We start from the raw sequence: 13,763 nt of genomic DNA, 5'->3' as shown, positions 1-13,763 counted from the left end.
TTCTCTTCCCACATTTCCACTGATTCTTTCTGTTTTTCCAATTAACAAACACCAAAAGTAGTTCTATATGTTATCCTCTCTGCATAGAATTAAAATAGGTCATTAGTATTCTATTTGGAGGAGTCAGACACAAGATATTGTAGTTTTAAACTCCTTTCTTTTTTTAAATATTTATTTTTAATTTTAGGTGGACACAATGTCTTTATTTTATCTTTATGTGGTGTTGGGGATTGAACCCAGTGCCTTGCACATGCCAGGCGAGTGTGCTACTACTTGAGCCACATCCCCAGCCCTTAAACTCTTTTCTTAATTCAGATTATTGTTCAAACTGTCTGAGGGGAGGGTTGAAATAAAGTGTCATTTCAGCAACTTTAGATATCTAAATATTACTTGTTCTGAAGATGCATTTAGAAAATCCACCTTAATAGAAATGCTCTTTCTGAAGGCTTTCCACAGATGACCATATTTTTAAGATCAAGAATAAAAAAAATAATTCTACATTCCATGTCCAAATGTTAACATTAGAACCACATATCCAAAGCATTGTCATTGTTGTAACCTACTCAAAGCATTTCTTTTTTGTGGGGGTGAGAGTGGGGTGAGTACCAGGGATTGAACTCAGCAGCACTCAAACCACTGAGTTACATCCCCAGTCTTATTTTGTATTTTTTTAAAAATTTTGAAACAAGATTTCACTGAGTTGCTTAGTGCCTTACTTTTGCTAAGGCTCACTTTGGACTTTTGATACTCCTGCCTCAACCTCCTGAGCAGCTGGGATTACAGATGTACACCACCGTGCATGGCTCCAAAGCATTTCTTAATAGCAAAGATTCCCCAAACACACATTATTTATCAAAAATTTGCTGCTTGCTATACATGGCAGGGGAAAAAAACCTGATAACTGATTAACTTCTCAGGCTTAGAGGGGAGTATAGCTAAAATGGGTGTTCGCACAGCAAAACTATACATGGTGAATTCTCAGGCTCCACCACAGGTCTCCTAGATCTGAATCTCAGGGTGATACTGAGAAGAATCACTCCAGGATACTTCAGTGCAGTATAAAATTTATGGACTACTGGTAGATATGCAGTCCACAAAATGAAATGGTTTCTTGAGTTCTCTTAAACAATTTATATGCAATATTTTTAATAATAGAGGTTTTGACACTTATTCAATATTTTCAGCAATACACTCAATCTTCTCCATAGTGTTATTACCCTCTGACATAAAGTCAGTTTGGTGACAGGGGCTTTAACAAGAAGATACTTCATCTCTTCCTCACTCTCTCCCCTGAATTTCTTTCAGGACAATTCTTAACAAAGAGGACACAGAAAGTTTGACTCTCTCTTGGGGAAGAGGAAGCTAGATTCCTGTCTCTTGGTCAGCACATTTTTGCCTCTTGATACTTCTTCTATATCTATATAGGACAGAATTGAGGAGCAGAATAAGACGTCTGTGGGTAACGTTCGGGCTACCGTAGAGAGTGACCAAAGACAGAACCTATGAATGGAGGAGATCGAGGGCAGTAGTGCCCATGGACTATAACTTTCATCATATTGATTCAAATATTAGAACTTCACATACTGGGTGTCAGTATGTGTACCCATCTCCTTGGGCAGTAAAGTAAGTTTTCTACAAGTGAGGATACTCAGTGCTGATAAGCATGCTACAATAAAATGACCTTTACAATTCTCTTGTACATACCATTATAAAATGGCACAAGTTCATCACTTGTACCTTAAAAACCTGGGGATAAATGCATATGGGAACTCAATTCTTTTTTCAGGTGTTAGAAAGTCAAGACATTATACATCTACCAGTGGTCTCTGAGTTAACACCATATTAGGGATACTTCATTATTCAATTTATTATTTCTGTAGCAAAATATCTGGGTATTTAAAAAACTAGAGCAAATACAATTTATAATGAGCCTCTGATAAAGGAAAAGAAAAGCAACTACTCGCCAATCAGAAACTGCTCTGGTGCTTCCAGCTGAGTCATGCTCTTCTGTTATCAACATGCACAATTTCACAAGCACCAAACAAGGTCAGAGGATTTTTGCCTACGCACAAACAAAAGCAAGTCCGAACATTCACCCTTTCCTAAACTGAGCAACTGCTGGGTCTTTACCCAGAAGTTTTATTCTCGCTCTAGTCTGCCCTTTCTAAAAATTGATTGAGATAACCAATTGGAAACTTTCCTTCCAATCTAATGCTAACCCCAGTTTTTTTTGGCATTCTTCAAATAATTCAAGCAAAGACAAAATATTATAGTAGGTTCTCTCTAATACCATCTCACTGAGGTACCCCTGAATTGCTCCTGGTGTGGGCACTTCCTTGCCATACGAAGAAGTAAACTCAACTTTTTCTACTGGGGGCATGTTCAGCCGATATAGCTGGAAGACATTGACATCTCACATCACATCTGTCAAAGGACACTCAATAAGTTCAGGTAAGTCATGCTTCTCATCAGTGAGTTACGAAAATTGTTTTAATATCAGGGTAATTTGGATTTTAGAATGCAAGATATGATTCGGTGGGCTTTACTTCTGGAAATGGATAGCCAACATCTAGAGCTTAAAAAGGGGAAATCTCAGATTTAGGTTATCTTGTGTTATTTTTTTATGAAAACAGAAATTCAGAAATAAAAACAGATATCCAATACATGATTTGTCTTTCAACATTCATTTATGTAACTACAAAACATGATGTATAAAAGAATCTTCATGTTTGAGGGAAATGCTCATAACATAATGCTGAATCAAAACAAAAGATAAAATTGTGTCCAATGTCCAATCTCATAGAAAACTTTACCATATGAAAACAATAACTAATTTTGACTGATTTATATATATATATATATTTACAATTTCAATTTTCTGTATGCTTATGTATTTTCTCTGAGATCATTATAAAGATGAATTAGTAGAATTTTGAAGATATATTGTTCAGCTATTTTTAGTAACTATAATTTTGGATGCAATCTCTGTGAAGTCCAAATGTGGAACAGAATTTAATCCTTCTTAAGAAGCTTACAGGATAACAGATATGGTGAAGAATACATAAATGAACCAATTATATACCAAACAGCAATTTAGTATTCCAGAAATACATATAGCACATTGGTTATCTTTATTTGTGAAGGGGATTCTGTTTTGTTTTCTATATCTATATTTATATATACACATATATATTTTATATACATACATACATATATATGTGTTTATATAAAAAATTTATTTGTGTGTAATGTTTAAGCATAATAGTGTGATATTTTAACCTTAAGGTACATAGCTTGCTTACAGACGGAAGGCAAGTATCTTGAGCCATCCATGGACTGCATGTGGGCCATTGCACATCAAAGTCTAGTGAATAGGAACATCTGGTATCTTGGAATGACCAGTGGACATTTCCTATGGTTGATTGCCCTGACACATTGTGAATTCCTATTCTGTTCTGCCAAAGTCCCACATAGCACCAGAGATGGGGTGACCTGCTGTAGCTGCACAGCACCTAAGATGGGTCTGACCTGCCAAGATGCCAATCAACCTGCTGAATGCAAGACATCATAAAGCAAGACTCTGTCCTTGAAACCTTATCCCTGTCTTTGATGTACCCCCTTTAATAAACCACTGGAGACATCTTCTTTTGTCTAGTTCCAGCACCCAGGTGGACTAAATATCAGGGGCTCCACTTTTGAAAATATATTTCTGACTCTTCGCCTTTTGTTCTTCACTAATTATTCTAGACTTTAATTTTTCAGGTGGCTTGCACCCTCCTTGGCAGAAAGAAGAGCCCCCAATGATATGCTGGCTGTCACCCCAAAGGCAAGCAGTAAAATAAAATATTTGTCCTGGTGTTATGCCAATTTCCTGAATTAATCAAACAGAGAGTTTAGTTTGCCATTCTTCCTCTTTTCTATACTTGTGAGCAAATTATTTTAACATGAGGAAAATAATTGTTTAGAATAGAAGCTATATTTACAATGGTTAAATAATTCAACTTGTCAACAAACTCTTCCTCCAAAATATATTTGAAATAGAGAAATCCTTAGGTGATTTACGCTTTGGGGTGAGCATCTTTCTGTGGCATTTCATTCTCTGTAATTCCATTAAAAGAGCACAATTTATTGCACATCTGTCTTTGCAGATTTTATCAATACTGAAACCTTTTAAACTGAGAATGGGATTAAATAAACCCCATTTACCAATGTGGTAAAATATAATAGACACCTACCCCATTAAATGGCTAGCTAAATCAATATATCCACTTGGCAGCAATTTTCAGAAGATAAGGTGAAGCCCTCCTGTTCTATTTGATAGATGAGTAAACTTACAGGGGAGAATTTACAGTAGATTCAGAGTGTACCTTGAAGGAGTGTTCATTATTCTCAAATTACCTTCTCATGTCAGCAGAATTGTGGTTAGTAAACAGAGAGGCCATTCATACTTCCTCTCCCGTGTGGCTGTAGATATGGATTTCAAGCAGGTAACTGACATGGCCAGCAGAGGAGTGTTTGGATCTATTTAGCAAGGAGGAGATGTCAGATGCATTTAAAGAATAATTAAAAAATTTAACTGGGGGAATCATGTAGTTTGAAATTATTCCAAATAATGTGGCTATTTGAAGGGAGAAAAGGTAATGTGAAGGACATTCATACAGGAAGTTGAAAGAAATAGTTATAATAACAGCATAATGAACCAAGTGCTATCTATATGTTTTATATACATACATATATATGTGTTTATATATATTATGTATTTATTAATTTAATGTAAATCAGTCAAAGAAGATAAATACTATGTTTATGATCTGCCAGAAACTATTCTTGGTATTTTATCATACATTATTATTTATTTACTCTTAACAAAACATCTTTGAGGCAGATGGTATTATGGATTTGGAAACAGAGAAACTGAGTTAAGTGTTCCAAACTCACAATGAAAATAATGGAGCTAGAATTGTAATTTAGAGTTCCCTAAAACAACTTTTCTGTACAACAAAATGCAAAAAAAAAAAAAAAAAAAAAAAAAAAAAAAGCTTATGTTTTTTTGCTTTTTTACACTCCCAAGCTAATGATGACTATTTTAAGTAGAAATTAATTCTTCTGAGGACAGTGCAGAAGACAGAAGACAGTAACTAAAAGGGGGTCATAGTCAATATCATAGGAAGTGCTCAAACACAGGTGCTGGATCATAATCACTTACAACCCAAATTCTGAGGAATTATGTGGGAATGCAAGAGTTTACTAATGACCTCAAGTGATACAATATGCCAGCAAACCCCTAATTTTGCAGGAGACATATTTGATTTTATTGAATGTCTATAGAATCCAGGACTGAACTATTTTGCACAGGAGCAATACATGTTTACATTGAATCAGGCTGATTGGATTTCAAGTTCCTGTCATGGCTTTATTCTTTAACTGTGGGACTGATAGTTTTCAGAGATGATAAGCCTTGCTAAGGCTTTGATTTTTGTAAACTAATCTTAACTCATGATTATTACATGAGAATGTTACATAATACTTTCAAAGCATTTAGGTTACTATCTGGCACTTAATAATTTGCCAATAAATATTCTATGTCCAATATAAATTCTGTAGACCCATAAATATATGTAGTTAAGTATATACTTTTTAAAATTATGTAAACATACTTTACATGTATGCATATATAATACACATATATATAGTTTGTATATATGGACATATACATATACAAATACTGAGTACATATTACTTACAATATAAATATACTTTACTTCATTGATTAATAATATATATAACATGTTTTATCTTCATTTTTTATTTTATTATGTAAACATGTTTCACATTAATATATTAAAAATAATTTCTTCATAAAAGGACATTCTGATGGCTATACTCAACTCTTTAAGTGGCCCAGCACTTACTTAATTATACACTGGACACTTAGAAAATTTTATATTTCCCCCAATATATGATGTAATGAATATTCTTTTTATGTATTATTTTTGTTTTAATAGTTTTAATTTATTTATTTTGGATTATTTTCTTAATTGATCAATTTAAAATATTTTATACTATTAAGTGGTAGACATAACAGGAAAATAAAATTTATGCTGATTTTTAAATACCTACCATAAACTATGTTATCTACTTAATCTATGATATATGAATTTTACAATTTCTTATTCACAAGAATGGGTTCAATATAGTTTATATGGCTGTTTTATAAGATAATTATATAAAGATAGGAGATTATACTGGTTAAACACTGGAAGTCAAAGAAAAACAGCATTCAACAAGTAGCATTAATTACATATTAAGTGCTGTGATAGATAATTCTTGTTATGTAACTTAGATATCACTACAGTCCTGACATAGTTCTTTTTACATAGTAAAGGAACCTGAAGACCAGAGACCATGTCTAAACTGTTCAAAGTCATCAAATTACAGTGAAGTAGAAAGTGGACTTGATCTCAAATCTTAGTCTCTATTTCTAAGCAATAGGGCATAATATAGAAGTTTTCTGAGTATGTGACAGGCCCTCAGCTGAATGCTGCAGGCTGACACCTAAGCTATCTTTCCCAAACAGCACTGCTTTGCTGTGGATTCTTTCTGAATCTTTAGTTCAACTTCCTGTTAGCAACACATGGAGCATGCAAGAGCATAGAAAAAAAGGGAAATGAACATGATCTTGTGCTCCTTTATCTAAGATTGCAACATAAAAAAAAAGATTTTAAATCAAAAACAATTCCAAGAGTCCAGTCTGAAAATCTGTTAATGTTTTATAGATTTGGAGAATGTGCTAGAAATCATAGAGAACCAAGGGTGGATATGGGAGGGCAGAGAGTGTTGGAGGGAAAGTGTTAGACCAACAAAACTTTTATCTTTGAATGACAGGCTCTTCACAAATATTCATCTTGGTGAACATAACCCTTCTGTAGCTGGTACACAATTTAGATTGGAAACATACCCCTAGTTTAATGACTGTTCTTAAGATGAAAGTCTCCTTCTTTGGTGCTATTGAGCATGCAATGCTATAAACTTCACTGTCTCCACATGCACCAGGTATTAGGAAGGGAAGAATTGATTTTCAGGGTAAATAGGCTTTTGAGTTAATCTTCCTGTATACAAATGTATTAAGCATGGTCTTTTTGGAGTCAGTAATTCACTCTTGTGTCCCTGAAGTAATGGATTTAGCACTGACATAGGCAGTTATTTATGGCCTTTAGTGAGCTGTTTCTTGTAATTGATTTTAAGTTATACAGATCTAAATATGACTTTAAGCCAAGTCTGGGAATAGCTTTTGTAGCTCTTGCTGTTAGCATCTTAAGCTGGTAAGGTGCATTTAGAAGGAAAGAAAACCTGCTGAATTAGTTCATATTTCCAGGCCAGCACAGCCAAGATGCTCTGATGTGCTCCCTCTCTGTTTTCTAGTCAGTGAATCACAGATGCTTAGCAGTTATAAAAACATCTTTTGTGCTCCATGACACATGGGATTTCCTTAAGTGTCCTTTATACCTGTGTCAGTTTTCATATTTAATGACTGTGGTAAACTCAGTGTTGGGTTCTCCTTACTTTTCTCTGCTGGGCTACAGGCCAATTTTCCACTTGCTTATAGCAATCCCCTTTTTAAAGCTTCTTGATGTTTTCTGTTTGAATAAGAGTTTCTCTTTCTGCATACACAGCAGAGAGAGGCTGATGAGAGATATATCTTACTCTAAGTATCCTTTGCTGAATGTTTGTCTAGGGTATAGTTTTTACATATTTAATTAACTATGGTCTACTTTAAATTAATATTACATAACTTTAAGTTTCGTGTTAGCATCTCACAGAGCTATGCTACCAATTCTTCCTTCTCTTTTTGTGATGTTATTATAATGTCATTAATTTAAATTTTTTAAAAATACCATTTATAGTGCAAATGTACTGTCAAAGAATTCTCTCAGTATTAGTCGGCTTGAAAAAAAATATTGCTTTGCATTTTTTTTTTTTGAAAGGGATTTACAATGGATAGAGAATTCCAGGTCAACTTCTCTTCTTTCAGTACTTAAAGATATTGCCCCATTGTCTTTAGCTTGAATAAGTTCTGATGAAAACTTTGATGTTCATTGATGTTCGTATGCAATGTGTCTTTTATTTGCTATCTGACTTAAAATTTTGCCTTTATGTTTTATTTTCAGTAGTTTGAATTGAATATATCTTGGGGATTTTCTTCTGCTTATTTATTTGATATTTATCTACATACATTTTTGGTATTTATTCCCTTTGGTATTTCCTCAGCTTCTTGGTTCTGTGATTTGTTGTCTGCTGTGGTTTGGATGACTGTGTCCCCACCTCCTCCAAGATCATAGGTAGAAATCCTGATGCCCAAGGTGATGATGGTGTTAGAAGATGGGGTTTGGGAAAGGAAATGAGGTATTGAAGAAGAACTCTCACGAATGGCATTAGTATCTTTATAGGAGTCCCAAGGGAACTGAGTCATGCCTTCTATCTTTCCACCATTGAGGAAACAGCAAGATGGCACTGTCTGTGGACCAGGAAACGGGCCCTCACCAGACACTGAGGCTGTCGGCAATTTTATCTTAGAATTCCCAGGCTCTAGAACTATACAAAATGCATTTCTGGTGCTTAAAAACTAACCAGTTTATGGTATTTTTCCTATGGCTTAAATAGCTAAGCCATTGAATTCCATTGAATTTAAAAAAAAATTTATCCAGCACCCCTTATTTTTTTCAGTCATCGCTCTTAAAATATAAATGTTTTGACCTGTTCTCCCCCTCTTTTCCTTATACAATTTGTTCATGCATGATGTTTAATTTTCCAAGGGAATCTTTAACAAATTAATCGTGGTTCTCTTAAGTTTCTATACAGATGTTCCAACATCTGGACCACATCCCCAACTGGTTTGGGGAATTGTTTTCTTTCTCTGTGTTCTTTTGTTTCTTATTTCCTTGTTCATGTTTTCATGAACAATGTTATGGTTTAGATGTGGTGTCCCTCAAAAGTTCAAAAGTGGATTAAAAACCAAACATCTTGTGTGAGGCCAGCAGAGACTGAGATAAATAATATTCTTTCTAAAATGGGACACTTCTGTTTTTTTGTAGACTTATTTTAGGGGGCAGGTTTAAGTCAATCAAAAAAGGTGTTGTACTGAGCTTAGGCTTTGTCTTCACTATTGTCACCTTCAGTCTAACAGAAGTGTTGAAGTCCTCTAGTGTAAATTCTGTGTAAGTTAAAAAAACAACTAGCTTGTCAGTTGTCTGCTTTACTCTCAATTTCAGTGTTTCTCTTCGTACTTTGAGCTTAGAAACCCTCTTGCTATGTAAAGGGCTAAGGAAAACATTAAACTTCTTCCCTGGTCATGTGCCTGCCATGACTTTGCTTATCATGGGTGGAATATCTAAAGAATGCTAACTTCTTGGTGGGTTTGTCTCAGAAGAAATCAGACTCATTCTCTCATTTCAGGGATATCGCTTCCTCCTCTGGGGTCCGGCCAGTCCTTGGGGGATGAAGTATCCTTGAGGGATAGATAGGTCAAGCCAGTTGTTAGAATAGAGCTGTCTTTGATCTAACTTGTAATTAGGGACTCCCCTGGGAATCAGATTTTGGAATCCCACCTGTGTCCCAGTCAGGACCCTGAAAAGCTACCCTGGATTCCCCAGCTACATGGCTTCAAGTGTTGGTATTTCCCTGATTTGCTAATATATTTTCTTTTTCTCTTGCCTATTACTTTTGCTTTTCCTCTGCCTTCCATAAAATAAACAGTATCTTGTATAAAGAGAGTGTCTTTGTTATCTATTGGATCTGACCTGCCAAATTGAGCAGCTGCACACACATTACACACATTACACTTTAACAATACACCCAACTCTTGTCCCCCCTCAACAGTAGATTCTGTTGCATGTTGCTCGATGTTATGATTTGGATGTGGTGTCCCCCAAAAGTTCATGTGTAAGACCATGTAAGAAGGTTTGGAGGAGAATTGATTGGCCTTAACCTAATCTATGAATTAATCCCTCATGGAATTAACCAAGTGGTAACTGGAGGCAGGTGGGGTGTGGCTGGAGGAAGTGGTTCATTGGGGGCATGTCTATCTTTCTTACACCATTGATGCTTGTGAAGAATAGCCCATCAGTAGGTACAGATTACATCTGTAGACTCTATGTGTTCCATGCTCTCTTGGAAACCTACATGCACTTTGTAGTAATTCATTATTGTCATGGTTTGGATATGCGGTGTCCCCCAAAAAACTCACATGTGAGACAATGCAAGAAGTTTCAGAGGAGAAATGACTGGACTGTGAGAGTCTGAAACCAATCTGTAAATTAATCCCTGATGGGATTAACTGAGTGGCAACTAGAGGCAGGTGGGGTGAGGCTCACAAAAGTGGTTAATTGGGGGCGTGGCTATGGTATATACTTCTTAAAATCTAGAGCTGGATCTCTCTCTGCTTCTTGATCACCATGATGTGAGCCGCTTTCTTCTGCCACCCTCTCCCACCATGATGTTCAGCCTCACCTCCAGCCCTGAGGAATTGAGCCAGCCTTCTCTGGACTAAGACCTCTGAAACTGTGAGTCTTGGAATAAACTTTTCTTCCCTTACAGTTCCTTTAGTCACAGCAGCAAAAAAGCTGGCTAAAACAATTATTTTAGCTGAGTTCTTCTTACCAGTTTCCAGGTGTACTTGGACAGAAACAAGTAGCCAAAGGTTCTGATTCTCATTGGAAACCTATCATTAAATTGGTTAAATTTTTGGTTGGTTGCTTACCCTGGGAACTCAGCCCTCTGTTGGATACCAGCATATTAACTGATTATTCATTGCAGTAAAATCCAAGTACACATTATTGTCAGTGTCTTCATTCTACTCAGAAACTGATGCATATTATGACTGCACATCGTACATCCCAGAGTTTTTTTATGAAAATTTCATTTTTAAAATAGCTTTTACATATATCCCATACTATTAGTCATATATCACAATCAATGAACCAATATTGATGAATGATTATTAAATAAAGTTCATATTTCATTCACTTTTTCTTATTTTTTTAAATCTACTTGCTGTTTTTTTTTTGCAAGATTCCATCCAAGACATGACATTTATTTAATTGTTATTCTCTCTCTCTTTCTCTCTCTTTTGATGACAATCATAGTTTTGATGATGGTGGTCAATATTTTGTAAAAATGTCCCCTAATTTTTATTTTTGTGTTATTGTCCTCATGATTCCTTTGCAATAAAGTGTTTTGGGGAGGTAAGAACCATTTTCATCATATCGTATCAATGGTACTGTCTATAAATATGATCTATCAGGGTTGGAATTAACCTTGATCTTCTACTAAGGTGACATTTGTCAAGTTACCCTATTGTGAAATTACTTTTTTTGTTCTTTTCATACTATTGGGAAGTAAATCACTAAACAAGCCTCTTACCTAGGGAGTGAAGAGTTATGCTTCTGGAAGGTAAAGTATGTACATAAATTATGATTCTTCTACATGGTGAGTTGTCTGTGTGTGTGTGTGTGTGTGTGTGTGTGTGTGTGTGTGTGTGTGTCTTGTCTGATAATTATTCATTTTATACTTTGGGTTATAATCCAATGCTATTTTTGCTTTATTCTTCTGGTCAAATTGCTTTAGATTTGACCATGGGGACTCCTTTAGTTGTCTCCTATACTCACTTTATATGCTGCCATCCTGAAAGTATGGCTTTGTTTTAGCTAATTGTTTTAAATATATTCATTATAAAAATTGTGTTTTATGTGAAGTAGAAAGATTTTGTATATATAATTATATACAATTATATATATAAAATTATATATATATCTTTCTAGATAGTATTGGATTATAACCCAAAGTGTCAAATAAATATCTGAGTCAATTTAAACATACTCAAACACAGACAAACATAAACAAATACACACACACCTGAATATACATGTGTATATATATATACACCTGTGATTGGTATAGATACACATACACACACACACACACACACACACACACACACACACACATATATATATATATATATATATATATATATATATATATATACACATATATATGTATATAATTGATACTGGTATTGAAATTGTATATTTAATAATCCATAATTTTTTAACTTACATTAAGTGTCAACACATGATGAGCTAAATTTATATAGATATTCTCCCTTTAAGGATTTTACTCAGATCTTTGTGTTTACTATTTTTTTTAGCTAATCTCATGATTTTGTATTAGTTTAGCTTTATAACTCATTTTAATATTCTAGATTTTGCCTAAAAGATTCTGCTAAAATACATTCACAAAGATTATCAGTAATTTCTTGTTTGATACATATCTCAAATTTGTTTTCAAATCAAAGTACCCAGAAGAAAATTTTCAGGAACAAAGGAAATGTTTAATATTACAGTGGAGACCAATTTAATAATGGTATAGAACCAGAAGCAGGTCTTGATTCTCAATGCCCAGATTGGGTGGCAGAATGAAGGATTGCCTGGGTATCTATGACGCACATTCCTGCTTCCTAAAACATTTAAACTTTTATTTAAAAGCAAGGACATTACAGGATGCCATTTTAGTAGATAAACTTTGACATATTATTAAATAGTCATTGGTAAACTACTAAAAATATATTTTAACCTATTGTATATATGTTGGAGATGCCAACTAATTTTCTACTTTCTTGCCTGTTTTATGTAGTTCTAACTTTAGATAATGAGAGGAAGCCATCTGATTGTTACTCTTCATAAGGATTAAGATGATGAAAGGTAAAAAATATATAAATATAAAATAGAAAAGCTGAACAGAATATTTAGTACATACAATTATCCTGGAAATTTTATATATAAATATAAATTTATTAAATGAGAAAAGTCAGTTGCTGTAGAAGAAAATGAAGTGATGTGACTCACGATGGAGCTAAGTCAACATGTCTTCAAAAGCAAATCCTGCCTGTCTATTGTGTGCACTAGCAAATGTAAAGCTTTTGAGGAAAATCAAAATGTGGTCTCTGTCCTTGTGAAAGGTGTTTCTGACTTGTGGGGAGGACAAATCTTGTACAGATTAACTATTAAAAATCAGAGCTCTCAATGTAACCTGCTACATCCTGGAAATTGTGAAGATTACTTCTCCAGCTCTCTTCACCAATGTTTAGCTTCATGATGTCACACAATTTTCTCTACTTCCCTGAAAGATTATAAGTTTCCCATTATTGACTCTCACTTTCTTTTGTTCCCTCCTCTTTATCTCCATTTCTCCACTCTGCTCAGTTTTCTATTCACGTGAGGCTACTGTGATGTTCTTGTTTTCTTTCTCATTTTCTCTGCCACCTCTCTCTTTCTTACACCACTAACAAAACTTCTGCTACCTTCTTTTCCATTTCATTACCTGGATAAAACAGTTACAAAATGTATACAGTTTCTGATTATCAAACATTTCTTTTTAGATAGTTTTTTATCATATACTCATGGATCAAATTTTATACTCATTGATCAAATTTATATTCATTAAACACCAGAGACAAACTTAGGAAACAAAGGTGAAATTGTTAGAAAGAAATGATCCTTGACTTCAACAGAACAATAATAACACCCATACATCCATTTACTCCTTTCTTTAGTCCACAAATGTTGTGAGATTTGGGGATCTTCCCTAAATCAATAATTACCATATGGCAAAGATAAACAGCTCATGGTATTTAATAGATATTGTCAGCCTGGGTTCAGACCCAGGAAATAGATTTATGATTCTGGCATGTAGAATAAGATGCAAGA

At 34.5% G+C, this 13,763-nt stretch overlaps 1 long non-coding RNA gene across 1 annotated transcript; it reads left to right on the top strand.

Annotated features, from left to right (window-relative positions):
* The first annotated feature begins 1,317 nt into the window (after window positions 1-1,317).
* Window positions 1,318-3,706, top strand: LOC144369026 (uncharacterized). Its single transcript, XR_013428441.1, has 2 exons — window positions 1,318-2,451; window positions 3,286-3,706. It is a non-coding gene; the product is annotated as an uncharacterized LOC144369026 (long non-coding RNA).
* The last annotated feature ends 10,057 nt before the right edge of the window (window positions 3,707-13,763 follow it).

The sequence above is a fragment of the Ictidomys tridecemlineatus genome, chromosome 12 (genome assembly GCF_052094955.1).
Source record: "Ictidomys tridecemlineatus isolate mIctTri1 chromosome 12, mIctTri1.hap1, whole genome shotgun sequence".
Lineage (NCBI taxonomy): Eukaryota > Metazoa > Chordata > Mammalia > Rodentia > Sciuridae > Ictidomys > Ictidomys tridecemlineatus.
The sequence above is the reverse complement of the archived record's forward strand: the minus strand, read 5'-3'. Positions and strand labels throughout refer to the sequence as shown.